The sequence below is a fragment of the Callorhinchus milii genome, unplaced genomic scaffold, assembly GCF_018977255.1.
Source record: "Callorhinchus milii isolate IMCB2004 unplaced genomic scaffold, IMCB_Cmil_1.0 Scaffold16, whole genome shotgun sequence".
Taxonomy (NCBI): Eukaryota; Metazoa; Chordata; class Chondrichthyes; order Chimaeriformes; family Callorhinchidae; genus Callorhinchus; species Callorhinchus milii.
In genome coordinates this window covers 5,326,841-5,346,866 of record NW_024704757.1, presented here as the reverse complement: position 1 = coordinate 5,346,866, position 20,026 = coordinate 5,326,841, and the positions used below count along the sequence as shown (strand labels likewise).

The 20,026-nt window shown below is 40.6% G+C and overlaps 1 protein-coding gene across 2 annotated transcripts in view; it reads right to left on the bottom strand.

Moving 5' to 3' along the window:
* The window catches only part of lmf1 (lipase maturation factor 1), a 202,435-nt gene that overhangs the window by 81,910 nt on the left and 100,499 nt on the right, over window positions 1-20,026 (bottom strand). The gene's annotated exons all lie outside the window — the stretch shown is intronic.

Sequence of the window (20,026 nt, the reverse complement as noted above, 5' to 3'; positions counted from 1 at the left end):
TTATGACCATTATTAAAGTGTACCGCAGTCTCCGCCATATACAATGTGACAGAATTTTATTTGGGATACTGCACCACCAATGTGTTAGCTATTAATTTCCTTGTGAACAGAAGAAAGTGATTCATCGGAGGAAACTTTTTTAAAATTTGTAGTAATTGGTGTTGTACTGATTTATGGTCGATAGGCCCAAAGTACAGATTGCCAGCCAGCAAGAATCGTTCCGCAAAGAGATTGTTTCTTTCATTTAAAACATCTGGGGTGAAATCCTGGCTGCTATCGCTACGGCTTTTGGGGCAGTTTTGTGGTGTGTGTGTGTGTGTGTGTGTATGGACGCATATTTTCCAAAAGATCCTTTCTATCCAAATCAACATCATGCTGTTCTATGTTGCTGATAACAATATTCATCAACTGACTACTGTGTGAGAGATAAACTGGGCAGCTGAAGCAAAATATCGGAAAACAGTTTTCAGAATCAGGTTGCTTTCAAAATAATCATTACTGGAAATGAGTCATTGGGTTGAAAAAAATGTAAACCCAGATGTGTTTCACAATCTAGCCATATTCATATTTATTTCATATTGCTTTGCATTCAGCTCTTGCACTTTCAGGTACATTCCAGAGCAGATCTTGACTTTAAGCATTTGCAAGTTAACACAAACAATACCGTTGTCATGTAACTTGTTGAAATGTTTTCGCGCTCACTTGCTGAAGAGTTTCAGTCTCATCTGCCCTCAATTTCTCTCTTGATGTAATGATGTAATTATTAAATAAAATAATAATAATAAATGGGACACTTCAATCCAGGACTGTTTGTGGGACGCTGCTGTGCGCAATTGGCTGCCACGTTTCGCCCACGAAATACACAGTATATTCTGTGAAGCGCTTTGAGACGTCTCAAAGACGTCATAAGACTATATCAAATGCAAGGATTATTAATATTATTATTATTATGTTATTATGGTGTTTCCTCAGATTGGAAAATGAATGGAGGAATCATATGAAACAAAGAGATCAAGGCACATTTGGGTCGAGGGCTTCCCTGTACAAAATAGCCAAATAGTCTGGCCTAATTTGCAGTGTTTCTTGCTAAGGAATCCATGTTGTGCAATGGGCCTTGTTCTGATAACTGGAATTGAGTCAGCAATCCATTTCCGGAGCAGCCTAGCCTAGGGTCGGTCCCAGCACGTGAGAGCTTCTCAATTGTGCCAACTGTGTGTCAAATGGGTTAACAATTCTTCTATTCTGTTTGCTCTGGCTTGCTGAAACGTACATGATCTGGGGCCAAAAGGGCAGGCGTTATCACACAGCCAAAATGTTAACAGATTTAAAGTAATTTACACCAAACTCTTTCACATCCAAGACCAAAATGCAAACCATCCGTGCAATAAATTACTACATCAAGTCAAAGACACTTTAACAAACAATTTACCTGTTAGCTAAATCCTTTTGTATTGTCAGCTCATGAACCATCCTTACTAATCCGATTGGTGCTTAACTCTGAGCACATTTGGTGATGGGTGATGTGATTTACAATAACAAAATTCATCCCTTTTTTTGGCTAGTTTATACAGAAAACGGTGGTCTATTCATTATTTCATTGACAAAACCATATCATTTCTCAACAGCAAACGGGTAATTCGCAAAACTAATCACCTGAACTCGTCAACAAAGAACAACATGGACAGTGTCAACTATGATTGCCCAACTAGTCAACAAAGTGTGTTTGTGGCAGACATAAACTATCAGGTATACGAGGTGTATGTGTTTGTATATAATAATAATAATTATCCCAAAGCGCTTCACAGAACACACTGTAACATGAATTGACTATATATTTGTGGGCGAACGTGGCAGCCAATTGCGCACAGCAATGTCCCACAAACAGTCGTGGATTGAAAATGACCAATTTATTATTGTTTTTGGTTTTGGAGGGATTATTATTAGGCTCTGTGTGGAGTAAGGAAACTTGCCCAAGGTTTCGCCCTCTGCCTGGAATTGAACTCAGGTCTCTCACTTACAAAGCGAGTGCTCTAACCACTGAGCTACAGGACTCCAATATATAATAAGTGTCAGGAAAATAAGGACGTGGTATCCTTAAATTTGCTCAGAAATCGTCCCCTGCCAATAAAAGCTGAACCCAAACCGGCTGTGATATCGCTTTGTAATTTGTCAGCTTAATTCAAAATGGTTATAACCACAGCCCAATGCCACTTACTTCCTGTCAACAACAAAGTCTAAAAAATGCTTGATGTATACCCAGTTTCTCACCGAAGGTGTTATTCAAACGGAGTGCTTAAGAAAGCTATTAAAAACAGTTCCTTTGAAACAACCATTTGAAAGACTAAGAATCTAATATAGATTCTGACATCCTCTGTTAAAACCCTAATGCAGCAAAATTCAGAGTCCTGAATATATGGCTTGAATTACACTTTCAGTCAAAATTTATGCAGCTTCCCTGATCTCCAATGAATTACAGCCACGCTAGCCATGGAATTATGAATTGCGCTGCGGATGAAATGCAGCTGACATTAACAGCATTCAGGTTACATCTTCATAAGTCCAGGTTTTTATAGTAATCATGAGGCAACATATATTAAATCGAAAACATATCTCCTGCATTTCGAGAGTTCAATATTTGGGGTTTTAAATGAGTACATGCCCAATTTCCAAAAGCACATTGTTGCTCGCACGGGTTGAGGACCGTCTAAGTGGAAACACTATGGAGTTTGAGGAGCTGAACGACTTGCATTTATGTAATGTCTTTCACTTGAAGGAATGTCTCAAATCGCTTAACAAATGTAGTTGTTGCTCACTGAGCAGGGAAACCAGAGGTTTAAAAAATGGCAGCCAAAGGCACGGTCAAAGAGACAATAATAATCCTTGTATTTGGTACAGCACTTCATCACATCTTCGAGATGTCTCAAAGCGCGTCACAGAATATACTGTAAAGTGAATTGACTATATATTTTGTGGGCAAAACTCAGCAGCCAATTGCGCACAGCAGTGGCCCAGAAACAGTCGTGGATTGAGTGATCAAATTATTATTTAAAAACAAATTGATGGGATTATCACCCCTGGAAAAGTGATCTGCCAATCGACTAACAACTGGGTTACCACTTACTGCTAGGTGACCGGAGGAGTGTAGAATAAAAAAACTCGCCCAATGTTTCGCCCTGCCCGGGAATCGAATCCAGGTCCTCTCGCTTGCGAGGCAAATGCTCTAACCACTAAGTTACAGAACTCCAAACATATGTGTTTAGGAGGTTTTCGAAAACAAGGAAGAGGGTTAGGTTAGCAAGGCACTGCTCAATCCAAAGTATTTAAAGCAGTTTTTTTTGGTACCACCGATTTGCATTTCCTGTTGTTGTGGTTTGTTTTTCAGGGACCGTACATTAAAACCATCGTTGGTGGATCTGTGCTTGATTTATACTTAACCCCGGGTTCAATGTGAGCATTTAGCAGCAAATTGCGCTTTTTAAATTTTTTTTTACATTGAATGTTGTGGTTATTTCTTCTCCTTATTTTGTGCCATTTTCCTCCTCTTCATTTAGCTCCCGCTGTTAGAACACTTTTCAAACTAATTGCAAACCCATTTCAACATATACAGTGGCGTTTACCTTTCATAGCAAGATGCATTAAATTCAGCTCCATCATGAAATCAAACCCACTGAGTCTCAATCCAAATGAATTAAATAATCAGTCTACATTGCATTGTGTACCAGTCCTCACTGCCCCAAACTACGATCTGCTTCCATGCTTTTAGTTGGTCACAAGAAAGGCAAGGGAGAAGAAGGTTCCCCTTTTCTTCCTCCCCTCTCCGTTAGCTAACTCAACACTAGCCTGTATAAACGACAATCTTAAGTCTCACTATCAGTGATATGTGAAGTTCTATTTCAAAGAGCACTGGGTGTACACATGCAAAGCAAAGTCCTCCCCAGCTCAGTCCCAGATTTACTGTTCTGCTGCTTGTGAGAATGTGGACTGCTCTGCCCCAGAAGGTCACAGAAGTACAATGGATTAGCATGCTTAAAGCGATGAGACAGATACTCAGGAAGTAATGGTATTAAGGGACATGGGGAACAGGCGGCGAGATTGGGTTAAAGGATCTGTCATGATCTAATAAAACTGCAGAACAAGTTTGATGGGCTGAATAACCTCCTATGATATCACTGGATGGATTTCACAACGCACTGTGATTGCTCATTTAGTTGTTCAATAGGAAAACAATGTTTTTTATTTGATTGCCCTATATCGTATATAATATATAATATATATTTGGGACACGACATGAGCATACGACTGCCAGGATGGTGGAAGGTGAACTGGATGGACCCTGGTCTTCTCTCGTCTAGTGAGTCTTGTGTTCTTATAACAATTAATTCACAACGAATTTGGGCACCAGGTTTTGGAGGGTGAGGGGGTGTGCTCAGGTATGAAACCTCTTCAACCTCACTAAGTGCACCTGCTGTATAATAGCAAAACACCCGCTATTTAACATCAGCAATGAGAAAACTCCAATATGCAGATTATTCGTGCTAAATTAATGCGTGCTAAATTAAAGAGCTGTCACTCGATCTTGTAATTCAGTTAATGCTTGCAAATAGCTCAAGCTCTGCCCCTGCAGTTCCTGAGCTCATACATAAAGTATTCAATTAATTGACGGTCTTGTGGCTCGTGGACTATTGTTCTGAACATAGTATGACATTCCTGCTGGACAGGTAATGGACAAAATAGACTTTGATCCTGAACTTGCAGGTGGTTGAGTGCGTCAATAGCTGGTGATATCAAGCGTTACTGTTCAAATACGTTCAGTTTTACCTGGCCCTTTTTTTAAATGAATGGCTCGCAACCAGTGGAGGCTGTAGCAGCCGGAGCTGACGAGATTGATAGTACACAGACTTTGCAGCCCCGGAGATAGCCAACAGGTGACACTCTCAACCTGTTAGCAGGTCAGAATAAAGAAACGCTTTTTCTACCCCGCTCATCCCCCCACCCTCATTCCTCAGACAAGTTATCACCAAGTGGTTGGCTAAAAACTAAAGAAGTCATCATTCACGTGACTGTCAATTGATCTCGGCCTCCCAGGGACTGGAGCTGTGAGCCATAATGCTAAGGTGTATGATGAACAGTTTAAAGCTACGCTGTAAAGATTCACTTCTGAGGCCTTTTAACAACTTTTAAATAACTTCTGCGGTCTTCAGCAGAGAACGGGTTTTGATTAGTCCCCCTCTGAATTCTCCTTAACGTCTTGAAGATGAAAGTTCCTGTATTTGATGCAGTCACCAACACAGACATTTAATCTCCCTCTACAATCAGGAAATGCACTAAAATCTTTAAGTTGATAGTGCTGGACACAGGATTCAACTGATGCCTCAACAGTTACCAAGCAGAAACCAGATGTGGAGCTCCACAATCAATCCTAATATACCTTATTATTTTAGCCTAGAAGACAGAAGGCAGAAAACAGAGATAACTCAATAGAATACAGAGAGTCACTGTTTACTAATACAGCTAAAGCCTGATAAATGCATACCTAGTTTGCCAAGAAACCTTATGCTAAGATCAGGATTTATATGAATGGTGGATAAGTATTTCGTTTGCACATCATTGTGCCACAGTCTATTCATCACGATTTTCTCAGTAATAGTACTGACAATAAATTAAAGTGAAGAGTTCTTCGTGGTATTTTTAAGGATTTCAAATTTGAGATAGAGCAGACGCCTGGGGAAGTGATTTAGGATCTGTGGATTGAAGGCCAGGTTGAACTCATGCCTCTGAGCAGGTAATAAGTCTATTTCGCTCTTTAAAGTACAGAACGTGTGAATCATTTTTGCACCAACAATCATTCCTTCAGATGTTTCAAATCGAAAATTCCTTCTGCAAAAGTATTATGCAGCATTAGAGCAGCCGACACAATCCTTGTGGGTTCCGTCTGTCATTTGTGGGAAAGCCAATTTTGCATTTTTCAAATCGTTGGAGTGTAACTCAGTCCCAAGATCCCACCTATGTAAAGCGCACGCTGAAAATTATGAGACTCAAGCCTGACTAAAAGTTTGTATATCGGGTGCTCAGTATGATTCAAAGGGTTTGATATTCCTTTGCATGCATTTCGCCCACAAAATACACAGTCACTCCACTTTGCAATAAATTCTGTGAAGCGCTTTAAGACCTCTCAACGATGTGATAAGGCGCTATATCAAATGCAAGGATTATTATTATTATGTCAAAACAAGGCAGGCCCACTCCAATTCATCTCTTGTAGTTTATTCATTCCCTTTTCCATTTGCTTTCCTGTTGTCACATTGTTCTCCTTCAGGCAGGAGGGCAACATAGCCTGAACAAGACCTTTCTAATGGTGTCTAGATTGGCTCACAGTCAGTATTTTATTTCAGATTAAGACTGGCTCATGATTTTGATCCACTTCAAAACGTGAGAGTCCAGTAGTTCATTGCGATTAGCTGTGAAGCCGAAAAATTCTTTCACAAGCACACCGCCGTACCTTTCAATTGATGATTATGAAAGAATTGGGGGGGGGGGCATTTTGCCCACAAAATATACATCAACTCACTTTACAGTATATTCTGTGAAGCGCTTTGAGACGTACTGAAGATGTGATAAGGTGCTATATAAAATACAAGCATTATTATTATTGGACTTACAAAGCCTGGCATGTCACACAATATTTTAGCGTGTGCCTTCGTGTAGGTAACATCAGAATTATTAATAAACACCATGGAGCAACAAATGACCAGGACCAAGTATTTTACAAAGGATGAGTTTAAGTAGACAATTCAACTTTACATTTCTGTTCATTTCACATCTTAGGATAAGCCATCAAACTGGCTTTCTGTTTCCCCACCCTTCACTGATTCAAGCACTTGAAACCCAGCTAACCTTTCTCCCCATCAAAATGTGACTTTCCAAAAACAGCAATGAAATGGGATTCTCAGTTTATATATGCAATTGTTTTGTTATGTCACCTTTTTCACAAAGCACATATCAAAAGTCCACCAAATCATCTTGCACAGAAACATAACTCCTAAACTTAGAATTTCACAGCAAGGTTTTGCTTCCAGGAGAACAGATCACTTTCAAATCGTGTTTCAGTTTCCTTCCATTAGCGCAATGTGTCTTTCTGCGAACATGTTGTGGTTTGTGTTCAAAAACAAGAAGGTGTTCTGAAAATCCCTCAAGTCTTTTTAAGAAGACTAATTGAGCCGAAAGTGCGTCAAGGGTTTCAAGTGGCTGCATTTGACAGCCTCACTCAAGGACACAGAGATGTAATGGTTGTTTTTCAGGCCTGTTAAAGTGGTCAAATGTATGAGAAGTGCAGAGAGGGTCACCTTGAAGATCTGATTAAGTGCCTGTGAAGTAGGTTTCGGGTTTAACCCGATTAGCACTGAAGGGTTGTTCTAATGTTTGGAGTCAGGTGATGGCTGGCTGGGTGGTCCATGGCCAATACTTAGATAACTAGAAACTACAGGAGTGCAATGCTACACAGAGTAATGCGATCTGCAGAAGGAAGCACTCGGAGTCACCTTATGGAAATTTGTACTTCTCATAGCATTTCTATAAAATGACTATCTATACACCCAAGTTAAGCTAGTGAAACGTACGTACCTTATAAGGGATGATATAGTCGGGATGATATGATATGATCGGGAATGCAAAACTACAGATTTTTAGAAGCATGCAGATTTACAGCAGTCATGTCTCACTGACTCTCTGAAAAATCTATCAGTTTAGTCCCAACCTCCTGCCTTTTCACCATGTTCAGCAAATTTTATACAGTAATTCATTTGAGCTGGAAAGGATTTTGAATGTAGAACACAATCCGCAGTTTGTCTAGACTTTGCCACAGCAGCATCGTAAACTAGACCGTCTTCACATAAAGACGCACATTATCATGCACTTCACACCTTCATCGCAGACTCCCAATTCAGCTGTTATGAACAACAAGAAGATTACATTTGTATAGCGCCTTTCACGTCCAAGGCGTTGGACAGAGTACTGCATTTCAGACCCGAGCTGGGTTGGGGAGGTAAGGGAGGGGAGGGGAAGGGGGGTGGCCGATGGCATGGTCGAAGAGGACCCAGCAACCACTGTCAGCCTTCCCTCGTCCCTTCATTGAGTTCTCCTAAGCCACGCATTCTCCCCTAACATCGCACAACCTCAAACCAGGTCTCACTTTCATTCCTGTTTAAAAAAAATGAATTGTTAGCATGGTAAAGGTTACATTTGAATGATCCGAGACCGAGGGACATTCAGCTATGTCAATAATTAAGACGGACACGGCATTATGGAAGCCTGAGTGTAAACTAGAACATTGTGTCCCTGAAGATAACTGTATAGGATATTAAAAAGGTAGTTGGCAACCTACCTGTTTGCAATGGTTCGGATAACCAATCAATTTAGACATCGAGCATTTGGCTCAGAGTGGTTTTACTGTAATTGTTCAGCGTTTCCTAGTGCGTAATTAATGAGAAAACAGAAAAAGCGCATTACGTCTTCCAAGAACTAAAGTCTCCTTTTTTCGTTCAAATTAACATTAAACATAAGAGGTCCAAACAATCCTGGGGTTTCTGCCAATCACAGTGGCAGAGCCAAGGAGTGCTGCGCGAACTCAGACCCCGACTTCCTGAACTGGCCTCTGCGATAGCTAGATCTTCCTGGAGAACCCGCTTCTTTCTGACAATATTTTTTCCCTCCTGGCGGCTGGACCCCAGCGGAGAAAATGAACCAAAACTTTTCACGACAATTCTGCTGGAGTTTTGTGGCTTTAAGACTGAGGCGTAATCGAGGAGTTTTTTTTTTGCTTTGCGTACAACTTTAAACGACACCACCCTGGGAATCATAATAACAGCAACCACTCTTTTATGAAATTAATGATCTTAAAGTCATTTCCTGATTTTCTGCAACTTTCCCACCAAGATGGATGATATCATGCTTAATATTTGGCCGGGGCTCCCCAGTGCGCAAATGTAAGCAATCTCAAGGACATCATTGCAAACCAAAGGGGGATTCACAGTTAACAACTGGTTGCACCTATTTATATCAGCAAAGTCCAGTAATCAACACAACACAATCCTTGCATTTGATATAGCGCCTTATTATGTCTCCGAGACGTCTCAAAGCGCTTCGCAGAATACACTGTGAAGTGAATTGACTGTATATGGGCGAAACCGGCAGCCAATTGTGCACAGAGGTGTCCCGCAAACAGTTGTGAATTAAAGTGCCCAATTTATCATACAAGACATCTGTCTAATTGTTAATCCTGGAGCACCTCAAGCATATGATGCCTTTTGCCCCCAGGGCAACAACACGGAACGGATCCTCCCAAGTTATCCAGGCTTCCCATCAATGTACCAGATCTAGTGGAAGTGTTTAAATATGGAGGCAAGAGGTCTAAAATTCTATCTAATCTTACTCAGCCTGCTGTAGAATTTAAGATGGAGCAGAATTGCAAAGGACTCAGCTGAATTTGGAAGTCGGTTCTTTATAACCTCTGCGGGAAATGCAGCTTCCAAATTGAGGCTCAAATTTTGCAAAATTCTTACATTTTAAGACAAACTGGCTAAAAGCAGGTGGGATTTCAATTCTTAGAATATGATAAATATGATATGATAATCCCTCATTTCAGAAGATCGGTTTGGATTAAGAAGGCCCTTTGGCCCTATTGATCTCATCCTTCCAGAATTTCTATCTTTACACTTTTTTTAAAAAGCGTCCTGGTCTCAACCACCACTTCCTGGCAACCCTATTACATTTCCCTCTTGGTAAAGGAAAACTTCCTGTTGTCTTTCCTGAAATTCCCTCTTTGCAACTCTAAACCTATGTCCTTCTGTTCTACTATCTTGGTGCTTGTAAAAAAGATACTGTTCTAGGTATACTTTATCCAACTTCATTTTAAATTGTCCTCCATTTACTTTGGGTCATTCAGATCCACATCGCAGAAAAATAAAATGGTTTACTTTATTTCTCTCTCATCCATTTTCTCTTTCAATTTCCCCCTGGTCCTATCACCTCCTCTTCAACTGAAAATGGTGGGACTATTCCTTCCCTCTCATGCAGTTCCCCTTCATAGGTGATCTCCAGTACCTCGCCCAAACGACCATTATTTGTGTGCGAGCTTGGACGGAGTGTTAGCAATCTAATGGGTGGCATTACAGGTGAGCTCCATTCAATCCTCATCTGAAATTTTTCACATCCACAGCCCCCCCAACAAGATCACGATCTTAAAATATAAAATGGCACAGAAATTTGTAAAGATTCTTAAACTTAATCTTAATTTGGAGCCATTTCTTTTCAACAATGGTAGAAAACCACCTTTCAAATTGAAGACTGAATTTAGGAATTTTCCAAAATTCTGCAGGACCTTACATTTTAAGGTAATGGGACTTAAGGTTGAGATGACAAAGCAGATGGGTTTCAGACACCCTCATGCAACTTCTAGCAGGTTTCTTTGTAAAGGCAACAATTACTCCCAAAACTGACACGCAATTCCAATTATACTCCCCATTGAAATAAGATAACACCACACACCATGGTGTTCAAAGCTTCACCTTTCTGGGTTGTATTGCAGCGAAACATGTAAATTAAGAAAACCTATAGACCTAATGCCATGCGAGGCAACAGCATCAAAATGGTACTGGAGTGTGTTTGCAAGACATAACAGGCTTTTCCTGTCAATTCAATACCCGTTGGCAAACATTCAGAAAGGCTGAAAGTAGAAAATGTTTTGGGGATAATTAAGACCAATTGTTACACACAGATTACCTTGATTACCAAACAGATTTTCCTTTCTAACTCAACTCAACGCTGAGGATACAAGCGCAGTGGCACCATTACGTCTTACACAATGTTGCCAACTTTTTAAAACTCACAGCGTAGCTGCCTACAGAGAGGCAGTGACTCACCAATGGGTTCAGATGTCATAAACCATTAGAGGAGAGCTCAAGCTGTTTCTAGCCGTCACCTGAACCACAAGATGAAATTACAGCCTTGAAAACATTCCCATGAATCTGTTATTTTTATAATAAATCCTGCAGGGCTCAGTCATTTTTTCCACCAGTAGCTTAGGGTGGGGGGGGGGGAGAGAGAGAAGAGGGGGTGCGGGTGACAGACAGATAGGACACTCCACCAAGAGCTACATAATGACGTCTGCTCCGAAGGATTAATGCTTACAACGTAATCGCCCCATAGCTGATTACCAGGAAATAACAGTCAGTATAAAATACAATCTAACTTTTCCTTCATTAAAACTGCTCAATGAGCCCCAACTGCTTCATAAATCCCAATGTCATTTTACTGCCAGCCTAAGTCAAGTGCAATTGTTCTCTGTGAGCAAGTTAAGCTTTAGTCCTTTCCACCCCAACTTATGCCTTTTCATTTACACTTAAGACCTGAACGTGTCTGTAATAATGAGGATAATAATTCACTAGCATTCTATGGGTATTGAACTGATGATAGAAACTAATCTGGCACATAACTTGGGCTGCAATCCATTACTTTGTTATTAATCAGACCTATCCTGATCCTGTCAACAGCATATAATTGCAAACTATCACTTTCCAGGTGCTTCATAAATTCTAAAGTAAAATACAAGGTGTCATCTATTTTTATTTAAGAAAGAACTTGCATGTTGGCCTACAAAATTCAGTCACTCCACTCTACTCTATATCCTGTGAAGTGCTTTGAGAGGTTTCAATGACATGATCAGGCGCTATATCAAATGCAAGGATTATTATTTTTTTTGTAGATGTCGGAAGAAAGATCAAGTAAGCCAAAAGAGCTTCTTCACCCAAATCTCGCTTGTGAAACAGTTATTTGCTGTTTTGCTTGTGACCTCTTCATTGTTTTATCCAAAATGTTCTGTGTTGGATTGGACAAAATGGAAAGAAGAGATTTACCTCCAGTCAGATAGATTTCACGAAGATTCAATCTATCTGATCAGGGGCAAAGAGTAAACACAACTCATAGTCCACTTAACCCTAATTATCAAACGGGAGCATAGCAGTAATACTGCATTGTCAAATACGTATTCGGAGTTATGAAATAGTCTCAGCTGGTTGGGAGGGAAGACACAGAGAAGAGGCAAGGCACTTCCCAGAGGGAGTGAGAGAAGGAAAACACAGTCATCGATCCAGGCTTCCTTTATGCACCTCCCAGCATCTGGCTTAAGAGCAGTGTTGGCAGGGGCCAGCTAGCAAGCTGCCTTTCTGGTTTGGGGAACAGTATGCAACGTGGGGAGAATATATCAATTTTAAATCATGCTTTAGGCCTCTTTTACTGTACTTTAATTGTACTTAAATATATTAAGCATTATCGTTAAAGAAAATCGTTGTTCCTTTGAAAAGCTTACAAGGAACATTTCTCTCTTACCACCCCTTGTAAAAGCAACAGTTCATGCTGTTCATGGTTCAGCTCCATGGGTACTAATCACTGCCCACTTCCTACGCAAGTGGCAGAAGTGAGCGTCAGAGGATACAGCTGCCCAATGTGAAATTGACCCATAAACCCTGGGACAGCTAAATTCACCCATTGGGGAGCCAATGTCTTCATTCATACACAAGCAGTTATCAGCAGGAGTCAATTCATAGCAATCAGGACCAGGACTTCTGGCTTGTTTTCTCGCTCCCTAGCCCAGGAACACTGGGGCCAGTTGCAGTACCTCTTCTGCTGCTTTGACTGAATACACGAAGAGCAAGATTGAACCTGCAACTTGTCAAGACTTTTAGCTCAGTTTCACACCAGACGGATGCCTCTAATTAACTGAGCCACACTGCAAGATCAATTTGATAAAAGGAGGAGCCAGGAGTTTGTGTCGCACATGGTCAGTGAGAAGGTTGAGTGCCATTGATTGTTGTAAATGCCATCAAGGACTAAATGCATTTCCATATTAAGCCTATGCCAAGTGGGCCCCACCAATATCGCCAGCAACTGTCATGCAGTAACAATGGTCCTGAACATCAAGCCGGGGTTACTAATGCAGGCTTTTTTCGAGTGTTGTACACAAAGTCGCTTGATGCCTAAACTAGCTGCACTTTAGCAGCCTTATGCTAACCCGTCACTGAAGGATTGGGTTTTATTGAAATGTATTGATTGTGGCAGCAAGCTCTGGTGATCTTCGGCTTCATGTATTATTTCTCCAGTGGGCTTGGGACATTTCATTGAACAGCACAAGATAGATAGCCCTGCAAATCCTGAGATGGTCGAGACATTGCTTCACACTGATGTTTAGCTTTAGCCCTGATGAATAGAGTAAATATACAAAATGGACGTAAAAAAAAATACTGTGGCTTTTATTTCATCTTGTACAAATAAATGCGAGTGCTTTACAGCTGTAATAAATCAATTTAAAAAACGATAGCTTTGTGGCTGTGGAAGAGGAGACATTCTGCAGATGTGGCTGCCATTTTAATTGAGACACGCAGTGTCAGGCAACGGTTCCCTGTCTCTTTAACAACTGACCTTCCCTGTGTCTTCCCAACATGTTCCACCAATGGCCCAGAAATGCTCATGATGACAAACCTCTGCACCGTTCCCGCTTCCTGAAGTTCCAAGTTCACTCTAACCTGTTGAGAGCCACAAGGCAGCAGCACGTTTCGTGCTGAGTGTAATGGCAGCATTTGGGTGCTTTGCAGTGACCTGCAGGGTTGGAGGTAAACAAACAGAAACATGGACCCTTCGACTAGCAAAAATGTCATTAAAAAGTCTTCCGTGACTTGGGTTTCCTGGCTTAAGTTCTTTTCTTAAATTTTCTTTTCACGCAGCAGTGTGTTGATTCAACACAATTCTAAACGCACGGTTTTCAAGATCATTATGTGTTCCTGTTTGAAAGTTGCTTTCCTTTCCTTTAATAGGGCTCTCTGTAAAGCACACTATTCTCTGCAACGGACTGCACTGAGTGTGTGTGAGGGGGGGCACAGAAGTAGCTCCAACCTTATAATAATCCTTGCATTTGAAGCAAATGCAAAACTAAATATTAAATTCCAAAGCTATCTTATTAAATCTTCATTTTGATTTTGAATGAAATATAATCAGCCAAATTTTACAAGCTGCTGGGCTGTGATGCAAGTTTCCATTCCATTAATTGGAAAGGATTATTTTGACAGGCATGAGGTCTTCAGTACTTTGGCAACTACTGAGGCAGTGATTTTAATAAAGTTTTTGCTAGTAGAAGGGCCCATGTTTCTGTTTGTTTACCTCTAACCCTGAGGGTCACTGTAAAGTACCCAAATGCTGCCATTACACTCAGCATAAAAAATGCTGTGCTTGTGACTCTCAGCAGAGTGAACGTGGCGATGGTGGACATGTTTGTAATAACACACCAACCTGTCCTTCACTTAGGATAATATCTGGGAGCGCTTTGCAGTGGCGGAGTTGGACACCAAGCAAGGGAGAAGGGGAGGTGACTATAGGCGGGTTGAAGAACTAGGTTTTAAGATGGGATTTAAGGTGGATAACAAACAACAAAACCTGCATAGACCAAGAGGGTGTGAAGTAGAGGGATAGATAGAATCTGTGGGATTCAAAGTGTGGAAACTGAGTGAAACTAGCCCCAGAACAGTGTGGGCTCCAGTGGAAGGAGAAGCTACTGGATGGAGCAACTAAAATGAAAGGAAGCAAACTACAACAACTTGATGAAACACACTGACGTGGATGAGGTAGGGTTGGAATGAATGTTATAGCATTAAGCTGGGTGGTAAAAAAAACCTCAACAGTTTGTTTAATTTACCATCCAACTAATGCTAACAAGATGTTTGCTTAAAATGCAATTAAATGACACCTCTTGTATCCTATAAATACTCACAAAAACTTATTTTACATCTGTCAAAAAAACAGTGGTAGTGCAAATCCTACTCATTTATTCATTAAATAGAAACTCTTGATTGACATATTTGGATCTGCTTTGGTTCCCAGTTTACACAAAAGAGCTCATAAGCCATGATGTCTGTAGCCTCTAATTACACACTTGCTAACTGATAGTAGCACTGATAAAGATCAGAATGGAAGGTACTTGTCATTTGGAGCTTGTTTCATCACATCAATTAACCTTTGCTCTTTACTCTAGAGATGCAATCACCCCCTTTGTCTTTCCCTCAGAATGATCAGCAAGATGGAGTCTAGCTTCAACCATTTTATGACCTTGGGAGCAATTAAAAACTCATTATATGGCAATTATTTTCATGAGGATGAAAATTATCTTGCAGTGTCATCATCAGCGTCTCGTAACTTGTTTGATAGGGGCAGTGGGAGTCTATTGATGAAGTTAATAAAGACCTAGGCATATCTTGGGACCAGCCAGGTTTTAGATATATACACTAAAGTCTTATTGCTGACATTTCAGAGTTACTGATTAATTTGGGTCAAAAAGGTACCAGTAGTTTAGCGATAATAAAGGCAAGTATTTGCAAAAGGCTTTTCATTCTGGACTGATTAAGTGTAGAGAATGAGTTAAACACTTATGAGCACTCTTTGGGCCTTGAATAACTGTAGCAGACAGAAGGGTAATAGATAGCAAAGGGATTATCGGACAAAGAATATAAGTCTTAGGATATATGAAAGTGTCAACTGTATTCTGTCTATATACATTATTACAACATCAATGGTCTGTTAAAAGTAACCTTTACTTTAAGAAATGGGAGAATTGTCAGTCACAAACTCCCTTTCCTGTGTTTCTCCAAACTGAAGTCACTGAATCTGCTGCATTGTAGAAAAAATTTCACGTGATCTTAGGTTTGACTTGAGCTAATTTTTTTATATACACAAGAGGCAGTAGGTATCAAGGGGGAGGCAGTCGATGAAGAAATGAAAGGAGATCAGGTGAAAGAAAAGAACGAAAACAAAGCTGCTTTCTTCTATGCTAGAAGATAATATTATCAATAGATACATCCATGCACTTAGTCACCGGTTCATTGGATAATGGCCAATTAACCAAAAAAATTAGTTCCAGAACTGTGACTGATTCAGACACAGCGTAAATGTGGATAAATAAAGAACGTTACATGCACACTAAGTGAATGTCTATTTTGCAGCCCCTTTGAACTTGGCAAGATAATAAGTTGGATTTTCCAGTCCTGTTTCTATGCAATATATATATATATATACACACATATATATATATGTTATTTATTGCAAAGCATCACACCCAATTGTTGTACAGCACTGATATTGAAGCTCTCCGGGAACCTACCCCGCGTGAAAGGTGCTATATAAATGCAAGTTGTTGTTTCAAGAGCGAACATGGAGTCACTCTCCAACACATGTCCCACGCGGGGTGATTACCACACCACATTATGAAATGTGTACCTATCCAGGCAAAAGTAGTCGAAGTAACAGAGTTTCATTAATATGGACAAAGTTGTGAAAAGCTCCACTATATTAAGCACATTGCATGATGAATGGAGGTCACATTTAAGTTGCTGTGGTAAATCACCATCTGATGTTAATGTGTCATGGGATACATTGCTTCCTCTGGCTTCAGGGATGAAATTAGCATTTGGCAAAACAGAAAATTCTGCCAAAAAAGGTTGAAATATTAAGCACTAACTTCAGCCTTTGTTTTCCACTTGTGTTGTCTGATACCTCTCCCTCCTCCCCACCCCACTAAGTTTATCCGTACCTTCCAGAAATAACTTGACAAATAGCGATAACTCAAAGGTACATCTTGCATCTTATTATGAGAACATTAAGCTTGCCTTCACCGCTCTATTGAAAAAAACACAAATACTAAATGCCCCACGCAGAGCAAGGAACCAGTGCTATTTACACTGAAATGATTTGGTCACAAACTGTGACCACTGTTTAAATCAAAAGTGCAAAAAAAGCGAAATAGCATCTTATAAGCAGTATCTTGGCATTTTGTTTGGAACACTTCAACCCGCGGGACTGGTAGGGATAAATCAATGTGAGTGCCAATTTGAAAAAAAAACTCGGAAAATGAGGAGGTCACCAAAATCGATCATAACTTCGAACACAATTACTTCAAATTTTAACTTTAAAACAACTGGAATTTGTTTACGGGAAATCGAGCTGCTTGGGTTGAATAAGTAAATGAGCATTAGAAAACGTGTGTTGACGTGAGCTGCACAAGTCAAACTGAAGTCATGTCAACTTCTGCCTAACATGTAAACACCCAGCAACTCAAAATGCATTGAGAGAGATTAAGGAATGACCTTTAGTGGTGGCGGGTGTTTTTAAACTGACTTGCCCCAAGGCTAGGAGATTGGCTGGTTTGACTTGCAGAAGCACTTACAGCTTTAAACAAAGTGACACGATTAAAAATGAACACTTTTTTAAATTTTATTTTGCTTCACATAAGTACTTAGCTTTGTTGCGAGTCAGTTTACCATGTAGTTTCTTTCACAACTTCCAATGAAATACAGTTTGGTTCACAGTCAGTCAGTCGGATTACCACGGTGAGGTACTGTACTTGACTGTGTAATAAAGGTGTTACAATAGATTGTACCAGCAAAGACTCAAGGGATTAAATGGTCTTAGTGCTGTAATGCTTTACCAATTCCACATGGAAACTGCAGCTACCTCGATATGCTGCAGTAAAAGCGGTGCTCACTGTTAATGCTTTCCAATATTTTTCTTTAAATACTCTCAAAGTTCAGTTCCAATTAGGGGTGGGTTAGGGGGCAGAAGAAACTAAGCTGGTACATGTATCATAATCATTCATATTGACTTATTAGAAGATCCAGGACAGCAGGTGGGTTGAGTCTGCTTCAAGAATAAAACACCCCAAAAGGGGGAAGAAAATACTATAAGCAGTGTTAGTGCTCTTTAAACTGCATTCATATATAGTACTGCCTCAACCCCATCCTACCTCTATGACCTCTTGCAACTCTATCAACCGGGCTGCTCCCTTCGCTCAGCTAACACTAGCCTGCTTTCAGTCCACTGCCCTATCCACCCCAGAGACAGCAGATGAGCTCAGTCATTCTGCCTCCGGTCTCTGGAACTCAATCCCAGAGTCCCTTTGACTTGCCCCCTCCCTCCCCATGTTCAAAGCCCACCTCGAGGCTTACCTCTGACCATGCTTTCGGTCATCTTTTCCCTCTCCTCTCCATCACGCTCCTGAGCCATCCCCACCCATCTCTGAACCCACTGTGCAAAGGCATTGAAACATCCTGCCAAAGTGAGAAGTGCTATATATAAATCCTATTCTATAGATTTACCTATTTCACTGTGGCAAAAAAACAGACAACTGAATGAAGTTGAGAGATGGCTTCATCGTGTTATTTGGAGTTACAACATGCAAGGAATTGGCGTACCAAGTTGGTGACTCAGTTTGTTTCTCTGTCTCCTAGCTACGCTTTCATTCACTGAACTTGTATACAACTGACTAGAGGATTTTTTTTAACAAAAAAACACCCACACACTTTGGCGTTCTAATGTTTTATACTGAACTGTAGTGTTAAATGAGTGGAACCTTGTCTGGCACAGACCCTGGTATTACATAATACCATTATGTAATTGAAGAAAAAAATGGCAACTCATAACAGTAAAGTGAATGGTCGTGACAGGAACTGATTGATAATCTTACAGACTTGAATTTTGTACCCTCCCTTCTTCTCCTGCCTTTAAGCCAAGTCTACTCCAGCACCATTGTGAATGTATCTTCCCCCAATGGCCTAGACTCAGGGTAAAGGCACTATACTATACAGTTCAGTTGGGTCAGTTTGACTCCTAGCTTATGCTAAGTGTGCTAATCTCAGCTGGAGCAGAGGGGCAACATAATTGACCTGTCCTGATCCAAGCAGGGGATTGTGTAATATGTTCTGATGTGATAAAGTTGTCTGCCCACATTAGCATTATCTGTACTGGAATACATGTGGAACCCCCCCCCATCCCTGAAGAGAATTGGACTGTGGAGGAACAGAAAAGGAGCCAATTGTCAGGAGACCTTATTATTACACCAGGTTAGCTCCCTCGAGAGCCTCGCGAGAACCACCAAGAGAGCCGTCCCTTGATCAGGAGCTGAAATGATTTGGTGAAAGTCCTTGATTTTTTGCAAAGACATGGCACTATCCTAAATCAGGCGAGAATGAAAATAATAGAAAAGCGCACAACCCCACAGCTCTTATCACTTGAGAAATATTACTGTGGCACTCAGAGGCCAGCAGAGCAGAGTACCACGTATGCTCACACACAAACGTACATAGCTTTGATTTCCCTGGCTCCAGAATACCTTGTAAGAGCAATGTAACCATGGCTCCCCGGTGCTCTCGTGTTGCAGTATAGTTAAGGTTTAGGGCTGTAATTATTAGGTCATGCTAAAGTTGCACATCTAATCAGGACTTATTAATTCCCATTAGCAAGTATGCTTGCGACAGGCCAGTGTGTGGATGTTCAATAAATAGACAGTGAGTTCCCAACAAGAATGATTAAAGCCTCTCCATAATCTAACTGTGATAAACTGTGGAGCCAGAATACAAACAGTGAGCTATTACCAATCTAGCACCCATTACTCCTAAAATGAGACTTCAAAGGGAGAGAAGAAAAATTGACCAATGCACAATTCGAAGCCTTTAATGTGCTCTGTGTAAGATTTTAGCCTTTTAGAAGATATTATGTCTAAAGTGTGTTGTGCTTAATGATTATGGCACTAAATCTTTAGGCAAATGTTTGCACATAATTCAATAACTGTGCCTAGCTTGTTTAACAAATGCCTTTGGCACAGGAAGTATTGATTGTCACAGAACTGTACATGAGAGGACAATGATAAATCGTACAATCAGGATAAACTGTTGTGAGCATTTTTTTTACTTACCTGGAAATTGTGTTTTTGTGAATTTGGCAGCAGATAAAGCTGAACATAAACCATTAGATTGCTTGAATTTCAGATTTCTTTCTATAGGTTCATCACCAGTGTTGAACAACAACCACCAATTACATTTGAATAGCGCCTTTCGTGTCAGGAGGACGTCCCAAGTTACTGGACAGTCAGGAATTTGGACCTAAGCAGGGGGTTGGGATCAGGAGGAGTGGAGGGCAGCGAGGGTAGGGGTAGGACCCC